The following is a 23,365-nucleotide window of genomic DNA, read 5'->3' on the forward strand; positions in this document are numbered from 1 at the left end:
CAAAGAAGGCTTTAAAATTGGTTCATAGGATACTGGTTTTATCAGTCTTAGGGTCACTGCAGTGGAAAAATATTTTATAAACTATTTTTAATAGATTTTTTAAAAGATTAAAATGCTTCTGATTCTAAAGAAGATTGTATTATTTTCACTTGACGTGGTAGGTCAAGGAAACTTATTAGAATATTGCTTTCTTACATCAAAGCTTTCCCTCCTTTCCTTTGTCTTCTAATTATTTGTGTTATTTGTATTATTATTAGGATTTAATCACATTTTCTAAACATGCTGTATTCACAGTACAATCTCTTCTGTTTGTGTAGTTGCTTTAAAACAGTGTAAAACAATTCAGTACATCACGCACACAGAGGTAGTAATAACTATAAAAGCATTTAAGAAATAGGTAATCAGGTTTCCTTTGTGCTGACTAACATTTTGCATGCAGAGATCTTGCCAAGGAGCACTCGAGCTTTGTTAGAGGAAAAAGCAAGGTTGTTCATAACAGTAATTGCTACATATCCTAGTATCTGTGGCAGTAAACATGTTTGAATGATTCTGAATTCAAGACAAAGAGGTAAGAGCAGAAGACAAATCCTTTTTGAAATTAGCTCATTTCTGATAAAGGCAAAATTTAATTTTTTTAACAGTGTATTTATGCAGGTTAGGATATCTGTAATTATAGCTGAACTGAAAGAAATTAACTCAAGTATTTTTTTTTTTTCCACACAAATCATAGACCAATTACCAACCTTAAATTTTGGCATAGCTACTTTTGATAACTTGAGTCCTTTACAGCTACAAAAAAATTAAAGCTTATATTCTTGTAAAAATTATTGACCAAAAATGGATATTTCCCAGTTGCTGCATATTATGTATATATTAAAAATGATATTTACTTACATTTAACATTGATATTTGTAGTAAATACTTGGTAGACAGATACAGTAGATATATCTAGTAGCATAGTAGACATTTATTTGTAGTAGATGTGATATTTTTGGATTTCAGCAAAGCTTTTGATATTCTTTCTCAAAATATCTTTCTGGACAATACTTAGGGCAGTGCATCCTAGATGTATATACAGACAAGGGAATAGGAGAATCATAGAATGAATCATAGAATGACCTGGGTTGAATAGGTTCATAATGATCATGTAGTTTCAACCCCCCTGCTATGTACAGGGTTGCCAGCCACAATCAGGATCAGGCTGCCCAGAGCCACATCCAGTCTGGACAGCACCACTGCAGAGAGGGTTCTGGGTGTTTTCATCAAAAGTATGTTGAGTATGTGCCAGTAGTGTGACCAGGCAGCCAAAAGGACCAAATGTACCTTGGGGTGCACCAGACCCAGCATTGGGGTGAGAGTAGAGACTACAACACTCTGCTCTGTGCTGTTGCATCCTCAATTCTGTGTGCAGTTTTGGGTACCACAATATAAGAAGGACGTAAGACCGTAACAGTGTCCAAAGAAAGGCTGCAAAGACTGTGTTTAGAGGGGAAGACATGTAAGGAGATATTAAGATCCCTTGTTTTGTTAAGCGCAGAGCAGAGGAGCTGAGCTGAGGCATCATGGCAGCTGCAGCTCCTCACAGGGAACAGAGGGACAGTGCTGAGCTCTGCTCTCTGGTGACAGCATCAGGGCCAGAGAGAACAGCATGGAGCTGTGTTAGGGGAGGGGCAGCTGGGGGTTAGGGACAGGTTCTGCACCAGAGGGTGATGGGCATGGAACACTGTCCAGGGCAGTGGTCATGGTCCCAAGCTGCTGGAGCTCAAGGAGTGTTTGGACAACACTCTCAGACATAGAATTTGATGTTTGGGCAGTCCAGGAGTTGGGCTCAATGATCCTTGTGAATCCCTTCCAACTTGGGATATCTGTGATTTTTTTGATGATTTTCTTCAATGAAAAATTCATGTTGTCACTACAGGGACTGCCATTTTGACTCCAGCTGTCTGGAACTTGGCTTGTCTTTCAGGTCACTGTTGCCACTGCTGAAATGCACTGCCAACTGTCTCGCTATGCTAACATTTACTGTTTGGTCTCCATAAACAGTCAAATATGTCAACAAATGTCAAGGGGTGCAATTTTTTTTCCTCATGTAGGAATTCAGTGAGTTGGTTTTGTTTCATACACGCTTCCATGTCAGACATCATTTTGTCAGACTGCTTCTCTGCTGCCATCTGTCATGCTACAACAAAATGTAATGGAATATTCATAGAATCATAGAATGACCTGGGTTGAAAAGGACCATAATGATCATCTAGTTTCAACCCCCTGCCATGTGCAGGGTCACCAACCACTAGACCAGGCTGCCCAGAGCCACATCTAACCTGGTCTTGAATGCCTCCAGGGATGGGGTATCCACAACCTCCTTGGGCATCTTGTTCCAGTGTGTCACCACACTCTGTGTGAAGAACTTCTTCCTAATATCCAACCTAAACTTCCCCTGTCTCAGTTTAAAACCATAATTATTGTTGGGAATATTGTTGGGAAGGCTCAGCTTTTACTGCCATACCACCAATATCTACCTCTGAAAACATGTACTAACATGGTAAAATAGGAGGCATTACTGAAATCTGAGCAGCCCTCACATTTCTTAGGATGTAAATATAACTTTAGTTCTCACTGAAGCATAACTTACATTTCCTCCAGATATATACAGGTTATTACTATGAATATGATCTTGCTAGCATGGGAATAACTAAATACTTCTTGTAGTTTTTTAAAGATTAATTATCCTGATAAATTTCCTACTTGTATAATAGAAATTATTTAACACATACAGAAGAAAGAAGTATTTGCCTCACATTTGGTTTTCTGCTACGTAACTTTGTAATTTCATAAAGTTTTGTGTGTCACAGGTAATTCATGCTTTACAGGAGAGATATTTTTTTCTTATTTTTGGAGTATTGGAGGATTTGTCGGTATCAGTCCTATAACTTCTTCCTGAAGCACAGATTAAATTGCAGGGCTCAGAGTTTAACTTGTTCACAAGCACAGAACAGAACCTGCACTCATGTTTTTTCACCATAAAACATAGATAATGCTGAGTAGTGCTTCCCTTAATTCAAATGTTGACTGTGTAGAGTAGAGTAGAATAGAGTAATTCGTTGAACGGGACTTCACAAGCATTATAAGGAAGAATTGAGCTTGCCTGTAGATTAATAACTTACTATTCCAAATTCTGGTTGCGTATTACAGAGTTTTCTAGTTTTTTAATGATCCAGAAATGAATGGGCAGAATTGTTTTCAGTGATTGTAGTAAATGTAAGCAATACCACTAGAATTACTTCAGTATGGACACTGAGATTTTTTTTTTTTTTTTTTTTTTGTAATATATACATATATAAAATGATTTTGAGTGGAGATGTTATGCTCATTCTTTCTGAAGAATTAAAGATTGATTAGTTTGTGCAGTAATCCAACCTTTATGCCACTCCTGCATAAATTCTGGCTGCATGTTCTCTGCTAGCTTTCCATGAAGATGGCAGGGTAATTTTGCAACCCAAAGATTTTTCTGAAAATTGTGCTAATCTGTCTCCTACCATATTACACATTCACAAGCATAATACTAAAAATGTGCTAATCAGTGTAATTAAATGGCAAGACTAGAAAGGTAGTCTCTAATCCATATTTCATAGAATAATAGAATGGTTTGGATTGTGAAGAACCTTAAAGTTCATCCACTTCCAACTGCTCTGGCCTGAGAGAAGAAGACCTACCACTACTTTAGGTTGCTCAAAGCCCCGTCCAGCCAGGCCTTGAACACTTCCAAGGATAGGGCAACCACAGTTTGTCTGGGCAACCTGTGCCAGTGCCTCACGATTTTCATAGTAAAGAATTTCTTCTTCATGTATCATCTAAATCTACTCCCTTTTAGTTTAGTATCATTACCTTTGTCTTGTTGCTAAACTCCCCAATAAAGTGTCCCTCTCCAGCATTCTTGTGGGCTCTCTTTAGGTACTGGAACTATTTAGCTGAGAAGACTAAGCTTACCCAGAACAGTAGATAAGGAGAAATCAAGTTGGAATGGCAGTATAAGAACAGATTAATTTCTGCCAAACTTTCTGTATGGTGCCTTGATGTCTGTTATTATTTCCTAGAAATTCTTCATTGTATATGAATATAAACTCTACTTTATATTCTATTTTTAAATATGTGAAGAAGTTGTGAAGAAGAAATGCTATACAGAGTTTTATGCCAGAAGGATTATCAAAACATCTGTTCCCATTTTTGTGTTACAGATTCCTAACTTCCTCCCACCTCTCTGTATTAATCACTAAGATTTAACATAACAGTCCTCTGCCACAGTTATAGGGCATAGCTTATGTAAAGGAAAAAGATACCAAGTGTACCTCAAGCTTATGCAATGGTAAAAGTAGGTTAAATAGAACATAGTAATTTGATATCGGAAAAAAAAAATGTATATATGCTAATGATGAAAAAAAAGATGAAATTTGAGAACACTTGCAATCAGATGTAGAGAAAAAATATTTTTTGAAGATAAATCCAGTGATCAACATGACTACAAGTATGCAAATAAGATATACTTCTAGGATGAGTATTTTGATGCCCACTCCTCCGTCCACCAACTTGCGATAGAACCTGTATCTGTGTGGATGGCCAAAGCCAGGCATAGTTGAAGGGCCTTAAGTGGAGCTTAGCAAATTGTTTACTATGAGAATTGCACCTGAATGATTCCATGAAGTGAAGATTATGTGGCAATAAGTTTTAGCTTCAGTTCTGTCTCTTTCTGAAGACTTGGGTCATTCCTACTCTTGATTTCCCCATCAGTAAAATAGAGACTGTATGATTTCAAGATGCATGCTAAGAACTTAATCCAGAAACTTCTACCAGGCACGCTCTCTCTATACAAGGCTTTCCTTCAAACAAAAAATTGGAGACTATAAAGAAAATCTGGATTTTGTCAATCCTTTTCTCAGTTTATTCAGTGTCATCAACTGTTTATTGTTTTTGTCATTTCCTCCCCCACTTCACAATAACACACTTTAAAAATACTTTAAAAATCCTTTAAAAATACTGAAATCTTTATATGAAAGAGATTTATGTATCAGAATATGCCTCAAGAGAAAATTGTTTCATGGATACTGTCCTTAACTACAACAGTTCTAACTGATTTGACTTAGAATCTCAGTATAATTTTTCCTTTATTTATTATAAATCAAAACAAAGAATCATTTCTCTATAAAGATCTGTTTCCCTATAAAGAAAAAATCTGAGTTCCTTTCTGTCCTTGCTTCTGATTATGTGCAGTCAATCTCTTTGAAGTATTCATCAGAAACAGCCAGGTGGTGGCTCCAAGGCATCAGCTGTTCTCCCTTGGGTTTATGTGCAAGATTCCTGATGTTCACTTCGTTCAATACTGTTGTGGTTGTTTTTGATGATGTGGAGGACTTTCTACCTAAATCTGCAGATTCTGTCATTCTGTACACTTATAGAGCATGAATAAATCCTGGAAAATAATTCTCAAGAAGAAACTGTATAACCATGCTTTATTAATGTAATGATAAATTGAATAGGATATGGTAAATTAAATAGGATATACTTGTCAGGTGTAGATACAGAAGTTCTTTGGTGCCCTCTGTGATCTAGCTTGTACTGTATCCAGTTTCATTTATCATAAATTTCTTCTGTAGTTATTTTGATCATACCTAGTATACAGAAATACTTTGCACATAATCAGAAAATTAGAGTTGGTGCTCTATGAAGCACATGACTGCCATTTAGGTGAAACTGACAACTGTGGCTGAATAAAATAAGAGCTTTGATGAACACCCTACTGTTCTTGGTGATATCATACTTTGTTTATTTCCTTTCTTCTTTGTCATGATAATTTGTGCAAAGTCAATCTGCAAGTTAACAGTGTATATTAATCTCTCTTAAATGTTCCTAATTCTCAAACTTATGGTAGACTGACAGTAAGAATGTTCGGCCCAAATTTCCTTCCTTTCTCCCAGACAGCAGGGATTCAGTGCATCCCCTTACTGCTTATAGAGCACTCTTGTTTGAATTAATCTTTCCAGGTTTCACCCCTCTTGATGTTTGATCTTGCCTTGAATTTCATCAGTCCTTAGAAAATTTCTTCTTCCTATATCCGCAACGAAGGACGCTAGCTGCTTAATCAGCACTGCATTATGTGATCTAAAAGCTGCCCATTATGTTGTCTTTGCAGCAAGTTTTTCTCCATCCTGGTCAGTTTTCTTTCTTATCTGAAGAAGAAAAGGGGTGGGGGTGAAATCTTAATAGCCCTGTTTAATCAGTCCAAACATATGAAAACATAAATTCTCTTAAGCCCAACTATTACTTTAACTGTGGTCTGACCTCAGTCGCTGGAAGAGGACTTAGAGAGAGAGAAGAAGTGAGAGAAGACTGAATTAAATTTTGCCTTATTTTTCCATTATTTTTTTACTTCTCACCACGACAGCAAAATGAGGGGGGAAGAAATGTGTACTACCCCTCCCCAGAGTTAGCAGCTGTTAGTGATGATACAATGTACTTTCTATTTATAAGCCCTTTGCTCTGATCTAGAGGGTAGAATTGATTTGCAGCTTTTGTACATTTTCTTTATGTAGGAATAAAGAAATCCAGACTATCTGTGGAAAGATAAACTGCAAACAATAAGATTAATCTTTCTTCTCACAGCTGTACAATGGAATGTCGTTGACATCACTGAAATTCTGTATAATTTATCCCAGCACAACTGAGCACAGGACTCTTTTTTGAGCTAGTTTCTGGAGCTCTCTCTTCCAATTAGATGTTTCAGGAGCTTTTTAGGAGCCTTTCCACGAGCTGATGAGTCGCAATGCTGTTTGCGTAGGGAAAGTGCATTTGGCAACAGCATAGGCTCATTCCCATTCTGTGACCAAGGCGTGAACTGATATCATTAGGGATAGAGGGACACTGTACCACTCTAAATTGCTTTATGTACTTCATAAATCTAATTTACATAATTTGTAATTTATTAAATTAATTTATGCCAGAGTACCTACTTATCACGATTTGGCAAAGTTGCAAACACCTCTTTTCTTGTTTCCAGCAGATTAGTTCCTGCTCACACTGGGATGATATTTGATAGTGTTTTGCCCCAACAGCAGCCCTTTAAAATCACTGATGTTACACACACACACTCTTGGGATGTGTTTATGATTGATCTGTGTAGTTAAATTCTTGTCTGTTACACAGCATACTCAAATGTACAAAGATATTTGACATTATATGAAAGCCTCCAGTGAATTTTAATTTCAGATCAGGTCTGTTAATCAGGGGTGGATCTTCTTTTTCAAACTGGTGCAAAGCATTTACACCTATTTTTATAGCTCTGAGTTCTAATAGTAGTGTCAGTTTAAAAATATATACTGTTAATTGGTAGAATGCCAAACATTTTGTTCATATCAAATGATAATTGAAAGGCAATGAGAATTTTAAAAAGAAAGTATCTGCATGAAACAGGCATAAGAATATCTGAAAATATAAATATATCCATTGACCTCAAGAAAAAGAGGATTTTTAGAATACTTAGGTCTTTCATTAACAGATAATATTATTTGTTTTGATTCTGTATTAAGTAAACTCTAAACATAAAAAGTTTTAAAGTTTTGTATTTGATGTGTTAAGTAATTACAGTAGACAAGTCATTAGTCATGTGGTTCACATAATTATATATACAAATTTTAAAGAGCAGGATATTAGAGTCATTTAGTGTACTCTAATTCCTAATTTACTGTTAGATCACCAGAATTCATAAATACTGCTTCAGTGAAATTATATGTATTTTGCTTGAGGCAAATCTGACAGCCAGCATATCCATACTGCAGTCATCTATTCTCTCTTCTCATACAAACTATTAAACGAAATGAAAATGCATGCTTTTATCACATAGAGAAGGAGAACAGTGATAGGTTTTTCTTTGCTTTATTTTCTTCTTGTCTTAACATGCACTTACTGTCAGCTTTATACTCGCACCTAATGCAAATATTTTTGATTTTCTAATAATAAATTCCACTGCAAAAAGTATTTTTTGCCCTGGATTCAGCACTTTCAGTGTAGAGATGAAATGAACACACAAAAAAAAAAAAAAAAAAAAAAAAAAAAAAAGAATTTCTGGAAAAGTATTTAGTAATCTGTTTTTGCAATCACTATAAAATTGGGACTTGAACTGACTTGGATGTGAGTGGGAGATGCAGAACAATGCCCTAGAACAGAGCAAGCTGTGATTATTCTAGATATTCATCTGCTGCTGAACTATCAGGACAAATTAAGATTACCCCTATAGTCTTAACATGTTGATACTTGGAGAGACTAAAATAATTTAACTAATTTACTTGAAGAAATTATTGACCTAAATGTAAAATACATGATACAAAGCCTTATATCATTACTATTGTAATTTTAAGGCAATTGACTTATAAAAGTACTCTCATAAATAGATTATTAAAGTGACATTTTCCTCACATAACTACTACTATAAAAACACTTGAGGTTTTGCACCTGTCTAAGCATTCTTGAGAATGCTTCAGAACTCCTGATAGATGAGAAACTGTATGTGAGCCAGCAGTGTGCATTTGCAGCCCAGAAGGCCAACTGTGTTCTGGGCTGCATTAAAAAACAGGTGGCCAATAGGGAGAGGGAGGTGATTTTCCCCCTCTGTTCAGCTCTTGTGAGGCCCCATGTGGAGTATTGTGTTTAGGCATGGGGCCCCCAGTACAAGAAAGACACAGAGCTCTTGGAACAAGTCAAAAGGAGGACCACTAAGATGATCAAAGGGCTGGAGCACCTCTCCTATGAAGAAAGGTTGAGGGAGCTGGGATTGTTTAGCTTAGAGAAAAGAAGGCTCCGGGGGGACCTCACTGTGGTCTTCCAGTACTTGAAGGGAGCATATAAACAGGAGGGGGAACAGCTGTTTACGAGGGTGGATAGTGATAGGACAAGGGGGAATGGTTTTAAACTGAGACAGGGGAGGTTTAGGTTAGATATTAGGAGGAATTTTTTTCCACTCAGAGGGTGGTGAAGCACTGGAACAGGTTGCCCAAGGAACCTGTGGATGCCCCATCCCTGGAGGCATTCAGGGCCAGGCTGGGTGTTGCTCTGGGCAGCCTGGTCTAGTGGTTGGAGACCCTGCACGTAGTGGGGAGCTGAAACTAGATGATGATTATAGTTCTTTTCAACTAAGGCCATTCTATGGTTCTGTGAATATCTTGTTGAAATAGAAACAAAACTATATTCAGTAGAAAATACTGACCCTTATAAGAAGTTTTAAGGACTGAGAATAGACCAGTTATTTCTGTTACAAATCATTTCATTTTAATCTAACTATTAATTTATTTCTTTTTTCCCCGTATCTTCTATATGTAGTCTTCACAAACTTCTTACTAATGAGCCCTCAGAAGTTATCACAGAAAGTGCCATAAATATGAGGAATTCTGAAAAACAGTAAGAGTCTAGCATATGTGGTTTGATAAGTCAGTATATAGCATTTAATTATAGAAAGATCTGACTGTCTGCCAGATGATTTTATGCACAATTATAGCTATTCTGATTATAATACCAAGCAATTCAAACTGAGAACAGTCCTTATTAACTAAACTTTAAAAAAATACCTTCCAGTGTGGTACTAAGCCATATTCCTGAGCTTTGGCTAAATATTGGACTAGCAAGTGTAATCCTCTCCACGGAGGTCTTGGCTTGGGGAAATTAAGATCTAAGCCAAAGACATTTTAGATCAATAGAGAGAATCCTATTGGCTTCAGGGGGATCAGGCCTTTGGAGAACAGCCTCGAGGAACCAAAGCCAATCAGCCTACACTCAGCTATCCACTTCTTCCCTAGCTGGTGGTGCAGTTTTCCTGCAGAACTAGTGAGCCAGCTGGCACTGGAATTACCTAACAGTGCTGTTGTTTATCCATTTTGTTTTGTTGTTCTGTTGTTCACTTTTAAGTATGTTTGCATAGGCTATATAAAGAAACAAACAAAAAACCTTGCTGGATTTTTTTCTGAATTCTTATGCCATGAGTCCTAAGGATTTTCCAATTACCTGAAAATTTTGGAAAGTTGGACTTTATTGCTTTTTATCTCTAAGAGATTTTTCCTGAGGATCTCAAATTCTTTAATACTTGTACATAATATACAGATTAAAATGACTGGGAAGATGTGTACTAGAAAGCTAAAATATATGGTGGCCTAAATTTCTTTCTGAGGAATGTTTCTGGATTAAGATTTCAGCCCTTGTAAAACAGGTTATCAAGCGGAGATAATGTATACTTCTGAATAGTGGGAGAAAAATCCAACACTACAGGATTAGTAGCGTATATTAGCTACTGGTTTGTGACTGAAACAAAGGTGCATAGGGTGAGTTTCTCTGTAGAAATTGTAAATTATCTTGTATAAATTATTTTAAACTGTACAGTATTATAACAACATAAAATTATAGAACTTCTTTCTATAAGAAATTTCTTTATACGTTTAAAATTGGAAGTTCCTCTTTTTGCTGCACCCAGCATCTTCTGTCTACACACTGATTTTTGACAGAATAAAATATAGTTACAAAGAATGATAGAAGTGAATTTGCTAATGGAAAGGGAGTAAACATTGTGACAGATCTGGTAAGAGAAATAGGTGTATTCAGAATTTGCAATGTAAAATAGATTTGGAGTAAATATTTCAGTGGAAGCACGAAGGGCTCCATTGTAAAGTAATAATAAACCATAAAAGACTGTAAGTTCTCAGAAAGCTCACATATAGCACACTTTTACAACAAAAAAAAGTAAAATGAAGAAAGATAATTATAATGTAGTTAAACGGCATTAAGCAAGGGTGTAGATAGAAGAGAAAGCACTGTAAAATAAGGCTGTGAAAATTCTGGAAAGAATTATAGAGGTCAGTGAGCTGAACAAAGCCATCTTTAGTGTTCACCTCCACAGTGTTTATATTTTTAAGCTCTTTAATGTTGTGCAGTGATTTTAAACATTTACTTCAGCTACCCTACAGCTGTTGTAGAAACTGTAAACATTGAAAAATCTGGCCCTGTACTCATTCATTGTTTCATACTCAGCATTTAGCTACAGATCATATACAATATATGTACTAGGAGGTTCTTTTTTTAATTAGAGAATATATGCATTTATGGCACATTATATATCTGGGTGTGTTATCTGTTGTTAATCATTGATTTTTGCTGGAGATAGCTAGGTATTAAATGCTGCCTGTCTGATCAACTGACATAAGAAACAATATTTGAACTATTTCTCATTCTTCTTCAGGATAGAGCAATTGCAAGCCATTTCAGTTTCATCTTTGTTTATGCATTGTGCAGAGATTCAGCTGCATGATTTTCATCAGTGGTTAATGAGCTGCAGTATAGCCTACTGGCTCTTAGATTTGTCTTCTCTCTGAAGGCATTGTATTGCATTTCTCAGTTGCAAAAGCAACAGCTCACAGTCAGAGCTCTGAATGGTGTAGGCAAAACCTGGAATGCTTTTTCAAATCTGCTCAGATGTGAGAAATTAATTTCATCGTGTGCCTGTTTCCATTTCAGTACTTTGACTAATCTTTGTATGTTCTAAGAGACTAGATATTCTATAGCAGTAGATATCTTATATATACCAGCATTTAGTCTTTTGAATTTAACCATCTGAACAAGCTGGGATTTGCAACACAATTAATTGACAATACAAAAGCAGTAAGTATAAGAGGAAGAAAGGTTAAATATGGGTGGAAAGTTAGAAGTCTCTTATCAACATTCTTTCTTTTTAACTGAAGGCCTCTTGTCATAGGATGTATTTATTGCATTTTTAAGTTGGTATGAAAACTGCCCAAAAGAATTTTAAAAAATACTTTTTAGTGTTAGTATTTATAAAATAAAATGAGTTGAAATAATATAGTTTAAGACAGTAGAAAATAGAAAATTGATTGGACTTTAACCAGTCCTTGAGTAAAAACTTTAATTTGAACAGAAGTTCATAAAGAATATTTTAAATAACTGTTTTACATCAAAATATCCAGCGTAAAGTTCTAAAATTTCATGCACTAAATGTCTACACCCAAAAGTAACAATGGAGAGTTAAGTTTTATGGAGATCAACTGATTGTAGGCTCACAAAAGGAAATAAACACTGACAAGATCAGCATAATTGCGGCATAGTGCCAGTGTAGTTGATATGCCTGCATTCTAAATCTAAATATAGTTTAAACACAGGTTTAAAGGAGAAGTGGTGTGTAATTTTCTCATAAAATTAATTATGTGGTTATTTAAATTAGCTGTAATAACAGGAATCAAAATATCAGAACAATTTAATTAATACATTGTGTGGCATATCTTAGCTTATGAGTTTGCCTCATCAAACTATTTTCAGTAATTGTTTGGCTTCTTAAAACATTCAGTGAGTGTTGAGTGAAAACAAAAAAGGCAGAGGCATTTGGGGTTGAAATAGGTTATAAAGCCCCACTGCTTCAGATTTTCTGGCAATCTCAGAGAGAATCTTGTTGGATAAATTCCACATGCATATGCTGAAGTCATTTATTCATAAGTAATAGAAGCATGTGTATGCTAAAATGTTATGGCATTCTAAATTAATACCACTGTACAATCAACAAATATGCAGAGTGGTGTAGTTAGGCTGGAATTTACAGATTGTATAACTAGAAAGATTATCACGGTGGAAAGGAATAATCAAAAATAAATGAAAATGCTTGCCTATGTCCTAAGCTCACAGGAAAACTTCAAAGGGAGTGATCTTCAGGAAGAGACACTTCCAGAGTGGCAGTCAGCCCTTAAATGGAGTCTAGGAGAGGTGGAGCCAGGCTCCACCCCTTCTGGCCACACAGGTGAATTGCCTTCACCTGTACTCCCATGGCTGACTCAGTGCTTGCCTCAGTTGGTAAATCAGAGGCTCAGGCTGTGATTCAACAGTTCCCATACAACCACTAATAATGTTTGTATAAATCCTTTGATCTGTTTTTAGCATGCACTTTTAACAAAGAGGTTTAGGGACCTAGAACCCAGATGGTCTGCTGCCTACTCTCTACAGTGACACTGAAATGCTATTTTTTCTATGTTGTTGCTCCGTCTCCCACTTTGGGCTACTACAAAAAACTTTGGATGAGGAGAAATGGTGAACTGATAGCAGTGATGGAAGCTAGGATGGAGGAATTCCCACAGAGTACAAGTGAAATTCATATAACCAGCAAACTTGACTTAGGTGGCCCCGCCACTAGGCCTTTCTCTTATTTACATTTCTATGGCCTTCCTTCCAGTCTGCAGTCCCACATAGATTTCTGGCTGGAACTCTGAACAGGTTTCATCTCTGTTTAGCAACAGTCTTCACTGCTGCTGAACTGAGCCTCAAACACAGAGAAGCCCCATTAGCACCCTCCAAGAGGTTTCTGAGTGTATCCACAGAAACCCTGTGGATGGGTTTCTGGTCTGCAACCCACTCATTCATCTATAGACAGCTCTTCTTAGCACATGACCCACAGCCTCCCACTTTAAAACATAATAAATCAGTTTGTAGCTCTCATCCTGTGCATTCTGCAAGCTTAGTAGGATAAATTGTTTCCTGGGTTACACTTGCTGTGTCTGGAGTGGCCTGCTCCAGTTGAAAAATGACTAAGGAAATGAGTGAGGAAACAACTACACTATTACTTTTAAAGCAAAATAAGAGATGCTAGTCAGCCATAGCATTCTTTGATCATGTGATTTGTATTATAGGCTGCTTGGTGTTCCCCTTTCAAAAAATGAAAAGTTTGAGTGTCAGCCCACAGTAGAGTCCCTATTTAGAAAGTTCTGTGACATTTCTTTCTATCCTGCTGACTCTACATTTCTACATAAGGGTCAATTTCATGCTGTACCAATGGGTCTAAATCCAGTAGAGTATTTAATCACCTGAGTATCTCCAATTATATAAGTGCCGCCACTGAAATCAATACCATTCCTCACACTCTTAAAGTGCACCCCTACTGAAGTGCTTTCTTGGATTCAAGCCTAAAATACAGTCCTTAGAAAATGTGTTTCTTTTTATTTCAGAGTAATGTAATAATAAATGGATATTTATGGAAAACTTTCATTTTTCTGATGCATGCTCATTTCAGAAGGTCAGATTGATTCAATTGATCACATTAATAAAAATTATAAACAAAAAAGAATGTAATTTAATACACTGATCAGTTCCCTTTAAATAATTTGGAAATGCTGTTTTCATTACAGTTGTGGACATATATAATTATTATTTTTTCTACATAGTGCTATAAAAATTAAGATATATTGAAGTGGAGTTGTAAATAGATTTCATACAGGCCTGAACAAAATGATGCAATTTAGTTACTGTTATTTTTGTGAGAACAAGCAAGAGCTGTTACTTGGCTAAAAGGCAGCATTACAAATTTCTGCCTGACAAGTAAAATTTTCAAAGTAATCAAAATCAGATTACTTATTAGCCACTAATTCTTCTTAACAGTGGAATGGAGAAAAGATATATATAGTACAAACTCTGATGGTGTAGGCTTTCTTGAACGTCTCCTATTTTATAGAGTCTTTTGTATTTTTCATGTACACTTGATTGACTGAGGTTCTTAACATTGTCTCAAGGCAAAGTTTTGAAAGCCTGAAACTTCCCAGATTGTTTTAAAAGATTTTTTAAAAAAACTAAACCAAGGTTTACTTGGTTTACAAGGTTTACTACGCACAGGATTGCCATAATGGTCTCACAGATACTATTCTTCCCACTCATATTTAACCTCTCTCAGTTGATACATATAGCATCATATTTTTTGGAAAAATTGACATGCTTTGGTGACTCATAAGCCTTTTGTAAGTAACTCTGAATTACAGTTCAATTCTTATCTAAAAGTGTAACCCACTTCCTTAGTTTGGCCATTTGATTTTGGAAAAGTTAGTCTTTTCTCTTACAAAGTCATGTATTTTTCTGAAAATATTGGACACGTTTAGGCCTAGGAAAGATCTCCTCCATGTCTGTAGTCAAAATTACTTCTGTCTCAGCTCATTTTATATTCAGTAAATCTGAGGAGCTCTTATTTTGCATACCACTGAAGTGCTATTCAGAACATTTTGTGATATAAAGATGAAAACTATAAGTGCTGTTCTGAAAGTAATGCCTCATATTATATTATTCTGTCCTATGACATCAGAAGCAGATCTTGGTTTTATGGCAGTACAGCTTGAACCTTCTCACTAATTTTCCCTTACCTTTTGTTGCCATACAACAGATGGCAGTAGAAAAGCTGTCCCTCGATGTGGGAAAAATAACACCCATTGACATTCACTGACACTTGCTGAATGTTTACAGTATGGAGTCCAAACAGTGGATTTGAGCACTTGTTCCAAGTTTTGTCTTAATGAATATTAATCAGCGATGACTCAGCTCATTCTTTTAATGTGAACAAGAATTCACTGCCTCCATAAACTAAGAATTTAGTAAATTGAATAACTGCTATTTAATCTTATCTGTAATGCTGATGAAATAGAAAATATGTTATGATCTCTGTAAAAAGTACGGATAATTCCCAAGTTAAAATGAAAAACTGGTCTTATCTCTCAAAGTATAACTTTGCAGTATTTGCAATGAATGCTTTAACAATGGAAATGAAACATGTATGGATGCGTTCATGAAAATTTTGCAATATGTCCATACATAAAACATTTTTGTATTTTACTATTTACTTATTTCTTATCTTAATCATAGTTGTGATTTTTTTTTTCTAATAATATTAAATTTAAAGGATGTAGGATAGATAAATCTGTAAGTTCAAAAGGAAGTGATTCTTAATGTGATACCCTTATGTTTGCTGTGTCGTAGGTAATACTGTTTCATTTATGCTCTTGGGGTGTGACACTGTATCACAGAATTATTGAATATCCTGAATTGGAAGGGATACATAAGGATCACTGAGTTCATCTCCTGGCTCCACACAGAACCGCCCAAAATTCTATGTCTGAGAGGATTGTCCAGATGCTTCTTGAAATCTAGTAAGCTTGGTGCCATGATCACTGCTCTGGGGAGGTTGCTCCAGTGCCTTACTTCCCTCAGTGAAGAACCTCCTGAAATCTGACCTGAGCCTCCACTATCACAGCTTCATGCTGAATGCAGGAATTATCTCCAGTACTTATAGTCTGATGTTCAGATGTACTATGTTCTAAACATCTGATGAGAATGAATTATGCAGAGATTCAGATTGACAAGATCTTATTTTATTGTTGTGCACGTGCTTCTTGAAGGCAGGAAAGGCAATTTACCCTCCACTGTGACTATTTATTAGCTTTTTAATTGCCTTGGAATAGCTCTGTACAGGAAACCATTAAATCATTTTTTAAAAGAAAGGATGTAGTGGCTGAAAGCATCTGTGTGGTTAATTTCTAAATAAATAAATTGCACTTATTCAAACACTATTTCTAATGCCTGCTCCAGAGCAATTTAAGCTAATATTACATTCTCAGTTAGTTGCTTTTTTAAACAATTATAGATGGCATGGATTGTTGTAATGAACAAAACAGCAACCCTCCAGTCACAACTGTCTTCTAGTTTATTTTACAAATACTCAGAGATGCACATCTATATTTCATTCCCTAGACATGAATTGTGCCTCTGAAGAAAAAAAAAAAAAAAAAAAAGTTTTTTTATTTTTTTTTATTTTTAGAAAATAGAAGGTTTTCATGTTTTCTTTCAATAGGTGCAAAAAGATTTTATAATAACCTGATATCACGAGAAAAGTTTATTGAAACGTATGTGCTAAAACTAATTTGAAGTACTCTATGAATAAATAATCAAGAATCAGAAATGTAAGCATGGAAATCATCTTCCTCCTAAAGTCCTTATGAAAGCTGTTCAAGAAACAGATGTTGTACTGAGGGAAATGGTTTAGTGGGAAATATTGGTGATAGATGGACTGTTGGACTGGATGATCTTAGAGGCCTTTTTCAACCTCAGCAATTCCATGATTCTATGGAAGTATGAAGGAACCAGAAGATCTCAGTATCTGGTAGAGTATATCAGAGGATGTTTCAGTCTGTGTGCCTATCAGGCTAACACCAGGTTTTGAGAAAAGTGAGAGGAAGTTAAATTTAAAATGGATCAAACTTTGTTTCAAAGGAGCAGTATATAAATTGCCCACCTGGACATCTCTTGTATTTTCATTTGTATGAGTTGTGGTTGCTGACATGACTTCGAATTTATTTGCTTTTTAAATGTTTATTTTGTTCTTAATATACTATAGTAAAGACTCTCAAAATCTTAAAGTTACCTCTATTGATCTTACAAGCATATGAGATAGGATACATTAGTTCTGTACTGGGCAGCTGATCCTTGTTGTTCCTTACTGTCTTAACTGTATGAATTTACCTTCCTGGAAAATAGGCTTTACTAAAAATTCCAGTATGAGAAACTGAAGAACTGCTTTTTTTTTTCACTTTCAGTCTGCAAGGAGACAAGTTCCAAAGCACCTCAAGGATATAAGTGCTTGATTTCCATTAACTGCTAATTGCAGTTAAACACAAACACCTGACTTCCCCTGACAAAGTCAGTGGAGAGTAGCTCCCATGGGTACTTTTCATTTACTGAAAATAACACTACAGGTCGCGTAACTAAGTAGCGTAGTTTACAGGTCACATAACTAAGTAGCTTAGTTTATTAATTACACTTAAGATTTCTTCTCTGTCGGTTTATTTTATAGATATTAAATATTTTAGCCTTCCTCAGTAGCAGAGGCCATTTTCATATCCTATCATCTGAAAGTTTTATTAAGCAAATATTCAGTTGTTACTGTATATAAGACTCTTGTTAATCTGATCGTTCAGTTTATTTTTCCCATGTAATAGTGGCTTTTTATTTAATTATTTGGCCTTTTTTTTTTAATATTATTTTTTAAATATTTTACCTAAAATGCTTATCATAAATGAACAGTTAGTTGTAGGATGACTTTATGTACCATGTTAGTTTTCACCTGTCGTAGCCCATACCTAACTTAACAGTCAAGTGTTCATGAGCTTTTCTTCATGATACTCACATGACTGTAGATATATTTATAATTTTTCTTTTTTTCTGAAGTCACGATGTCATGGTTCCCAACTAGGTAATTTCAGTAATAACACACAGTAGATAATGGAAAATGAAATTCATTTATGTTCTCAAAGCAGGTCCCTTCAAAAGCCTGAATGAGTCACATTGTTTAGGATACTTGTGGGATGTTGTTGTACTTTTAAGTGCCTGTATTTAGGGACACTGCCTCTCCATTGTATTGGCACTATGTTCACTTTTTTCAATGAAACATTTCTAACTAAGAGAATAGCTAATACAATACAGAAGACTTTGAGTTTTCAAATTCCATTACTTTGTTCTATGGAACAATGCACTTGAGACACTCTTAACTATTCCAGTATCTACTGGTGAAACAAAGATCTTCACAGATATCAGAGAAATGTGCAATCTACTCTAGGGAACCTGCTTTAGTAAGGGGTTGGACTAGGTGATCTCCAGAGGTCCCTTCCAATTGCTATTATTCTGTGATAAAGTTCCTTTGTTACCTGGCATAAGAGGAAGGAAGCGATTCTGAGTAAGTTTTTAGAGCTGCATAATTTTTCTTTGAACAACCAGTCTTCTTACCATTCTTAGTTGTTTGGTAAATAAGGAAATGCAGATGAGAATTCCTCTAAAGAAAAAGCAGAAATAAATTTGGCTACATATAAATTCTGCAAAGATGTGAAATTTAACAAAATCTACAGAGAAATGAAAAAAAGATAGGGGAAAGAACAAGAAAAAAAATACAGAAAATCACTGATTATGGAGGACGAAGAATGAAATATTGGGAAATACAGAGATAGTTATACTTGTACACCTATAAGTACTTACGCAAACTTTTTTTTTTCCTAAAAAAAAATTCCAAGTTGATACATACATGAAAATTATTGCCTTGGAGAAATCAAATGGAAATTCAACTGAGAAATAATTTTTACTCTATTTCTTTGGATTATAGGAACACAGATGGTTGACATCTAGTTATGTGTTTATGTTTGCTTAGTTTATCTGTACAAGATAAATTTCTGATGATTGTGAAAGTGCAAAAAAGCACCATTTAGCCTGAAGGCAGAATTTTTCTGCTTAGAGAAGAATATGTGATTAACTGAAGGCAATTCTGATAATTTACATCTGCATCAGGTTTTTTTGCACAACGAGTGAATCAAAACTTAGTGTTTAGACAGATTTCTAATCAGGATACAGGTAAAAAAAGCCTTGCATTTCAGTTGTTATATGTCATTAACTCATGATGGAACAACATTGTCATGCAGTACAAATTTGAATGATTTTTTCCCCATCATAATTTCACACTGTAATGCCAGTATGATAGACTCATAATGGGCTCCCTATAGACACATGCAGAAATCATTTTGTCATGGTTATCTCACCTCGTAACAGCATAGAAAGTAGTTGGTCTCCATGGTCTTCCATTAAACTGTCACATCATTGTTAAAATTCTCTGTTTTGGGAAATGGTGATGGTACATCTTGAATGCTGCAAAAAGTAACTACTTCATTGCTCATACTCAGTGGTTCTTTATAACCACATTACTCTGTGACTCATGAATGGGAGGGAAAATCTTTTTTCAGTAGTAAGTGATGATAGTGATTAACAATTTTCTTTTTTTTTTTTTTTTTTTTGTTTAGCTGTCTTAAAATGATCCCAGAAGTATTTTAACCCTAGTACTAACTCTTGTGACAATATTTATGTTTCTATGTATTTTTACTTGCCTTGTCCTAATTTTTGAGTATAAACATGCATTTTTTTCCTCATTACTTTCTTTTTTCTTTTTTTCTGTTTTCTTTTTTCTTTTCTTTTCTTTGCCTAGTATAGCTCAGCCACTCCCCTCAGAGGATGTTAACTTGATTTTTGATATTTCTGAGTATTAATTTCTCACAAATGTCTTTTTCTGCCTGTATCTTACCATAGCTGAACACATATTCACTGAGATCCTGATGGAAGAGAAATGCATTATAATGTGCTTCCAAGGAAAGAAACTAAACTCACTGTGTTTGGCTCTAACTTAAATTCTTTTAACTTAATAAAATCTTTCATCTTAATCATAAAACCAGAAAGCAGAATCAGTTTCATCACAACAGAAAAGCATATTAGTGAGAAGGTTATCTCTTTGAAAATTTAGCAGACAAAATATATATGGTACACCTAGTGTTTCAAAGCATTTGTCAGAGCAGACATGAAGAGTGGGCCAGGAGAAACCTCTGCTGAAGCATAGGTAGAGAAAAATAAGAGGCACCATGTGGCATAATTTCCAACCTAGGATGAAGTACAGTCCCCAGGACCCAGACTGAGCCCTAGGGCTGCTTTTCTACATGGTCACTAAAAATAATGTCAAAGAGACACTAGGAGAGAACACTCGGGGCATGAGGACGCTGATGATAGTCTCCTTGATCCTGCTTGTGAAGGTGGAAGGCTTGAGGAGGGATATATGGCAGCAAGACAGGTTCTGGCTGGACGTAAGGAAGAGCTTTTCTGCAGAAGGATGGTTGAGAATGGGCTGGCCAGAGAAGTTGTGCAGTCTCTTTCTTTGGATGTTTTCAAGACCAGAGTACATAAAGCTCTGAGAAATTGGATCATCATAGAATGACCTGAGGTCAAAAAGAATCTTAAAGATCATCTAGTTTCAACCCCCTGCTGTAGGCAGGGTTCCTGCAGCAGAAATACTAGGTCACAGCCTGAACCAGTGATTGAGCACCTGGTGGGAAGGCAGAGCCAATTCTGGGGAACTCATGTATGCAGTGCACCTGAGTAACCGGACAGGGTAGAGCCAGGATCCACCTCTTCCCAGACCACATTTAAGGGTTGACAATGAAGGCAAGAATATATTGCTGGAGATCCCTGCCTACTGGAGGCTTTCTGAAGGTAAGCAGCTCTTTTCCTTCATTTCTGCAACTATGGCTGCTGTGTTTGGGCTTGTCCTCGTTTGCTGTAGCCAAAGACTTTGCCACCCTGCTATTGTTACTGTACTTTCTATCTCATTATAGCATTATAGTTACTAGCCACTAGACTAGGCTGTCTGGAGCCACATCTGGCCTGGACTTGAATGCCATCAGGGATGGGACATCCACAACCTCCCTGGGCAACCTGCTCTAGTATGATATGGTCTCATAGTTGACCCAGATCTGGACATACAGCTGGACTAGATGGCTGCTGGAGATCCCTTCCCTGCTCATTTATTCTGAATTTGTAAGTTTACGATAACCACATCAAAGATAGATAGTAATTCAGTTTCTCTATTGTATTACAATTTAATTGCTTTGGTTCACAAATACATGAAAATACAAATCTGAACTATAATCTTATATGATCTAAATTTCCTGTACTTAAAATACTTCAGTCACTTATTAATTTACTAGATTGAAATCACAACAATATACGTCCTTCTATTTTCTATATCCAGTTCTGAGATTGTAAAATATTTGAGGTGTTATGTTTGACTTGTAAGTCTTTAATGTAGTTATTCACAGGACTGTGTATCAATTCATATATAATAAACAGAAGAATTATAACAAAAGAATTAAAAACATAATATAATAAACTTATTTTTCCCTCTAGTAAGAGAATTCCAAACACTTCAAAACCACTCTACAATTATTACAGAAAGCAACATATGCTCTTCAACTATCTCCTTAATTCTTTCAGAAAACCACAATAATATACTGAGTTTAATCTGTTATCCACTTTCTTAAGTGGATATCCAATTTCTTAAGTACTCAAAAGAGGAAAACCTATAAATTCAGCTTTAGAATAACATTTTGACTAAAGTAACTTGTATATATTGTATTCCTCAGAATTAATCTAGCAGCATTCTGGTTTAATTAGAACTGATAGTACAGCTGGAAATATAATGGTGGTTTATTAGCAACCTGAAAAACTTCTGAACTATTATTTCTGAACTAATCAGATTACAGCTTTTACTACACATGGTTTTGCCACACCCACTTGCTCCTCTTCATCATCTCATTTACCATGTCTTGACTTAGGAAATCCATGCAGCTAGTCCCACTGGTTTCCTGTAAGCTGCAACTCAAAGCTTTTAGCCTTGGGAATACCATGGCATTTGTTTTCATGTGTATCTCTGATCTCCTTTTACATCTTTCCTACAGCCAAGATCTTTGCCACTTTCTTTAACAGCCCCCTTCTCTTCAACACCACTTCCTTTCAGATTCTCTTCCTTTTTAGCACCAGCTTTTTTTTTTTTTTTTTTTTTTTTTCCTTCCCTGTGAGATCTCAGCTCCCCAGTTTTCTCAGTCCAACCAAAGTGCAATGATTGACCAGCCTCCTAGTAGGTGTTTCTGTTCAGCATCTCTCTGTTAACTGGCAAATTCAGGACATGACACTTTTAGCAGGTCTAAGTATAGTAAAAATTAATAAGACACCGTGATGACTGCAGCTAATAAGGTGCAAGCCTTCTCTTGAGAGTATCAGAAGTCAGTTTTGCATGTTCACCCATACCCACATCCTATTATCTTCTATTAGCATTTATAGTTTAGGCTTCTTTTTCCTTTATTTATTCTTAAGTCTGACATGAATTAAGGATTTCTATTTGTGATTATCATATTTCAAGGATGATGATCTGACCACTCTTGCTGGGAGTCATGCAGCATCTTTGCCCCTATAAATTACATAAAATTAGAGAGCCTCGATTTCTTTTTGTGATAGAATTTGTACAGGTTTTACTATTAAGAGGTAAAAATTAACATTCAAGTCGTAGTTCAAATGCTACATACACTACTATTTGTCATTTCAATTTAAATTCAGTGTCCAAACTATTTCTGAACTTACATTTGACTTTTTCCCTAAGTAAAAGTGTGTACTGAATACTTTGCTTATAAAGATAACTAATGTAAGCAGACTTAAGAATCTTAGAAGTTGTGCAATTATTAATATTCTGCTGAATTATTTAAAACAAGTTCACAGTGCTCCATGTGTCCTGAGGAAAAAATTGTATCTTTTCTGTGCATCTGCTGGGCAGCAAACACCATGGTTATACACATGATAATTTTAGTCTCTTGGATGGGAAAGTTCCCATCTGGTTACTGGAGTCCAGATGTGTGATTATTTCAAATACCAGTAGTCCATTTTATTTTATTAACACTCAATTAAGAATATTCATTTGATTTTTACTTTATAATGTGTTAGAAAAATAAATGTAAAGAAATTACTGGGGAAAAAATTCCACAAAAAATTCTACAACAACAACAACAAAACAGAAGAGCTGCAATGAGAAAAGTAAGCTGAAGTCTAAAGAAAAGAATTCAAATTAAAACAACTTAATTAAATCCTTGTAAATATGTTGCCTTTAATATACAGAGCTCTA

General features: G+C 35.6%; 1 protein-coding gene across 1 annotated transcript in view; it reads left to right on the plus strand.

The window, feature by feature from the left end:
* The window catches only part of EYS (eyes shut homolog), a 676,382-nt gene that overhangs the window by 65,936 nt on the left and 587,081 nt on the right, over positions 1–23,365 (plus strand). The gene's annotated exons all lie outside the window — the stretch shown is intronic.

The sequence above is a fragment of the Gallus gallus genome, chromosome 3, assembly GCF_016699485.2.
Source record: "Gallus gallus isolate bGalGal1 chromosome 3, bGalGal1.mat.broiler.GRCg7b, whole genome shotgun sequence".
Lineage (NCBI taxonomy): Eukaryota > Metazoa > Chordata > Aves > Galliformes > Phasianidae > Gallus > Gallus gallus.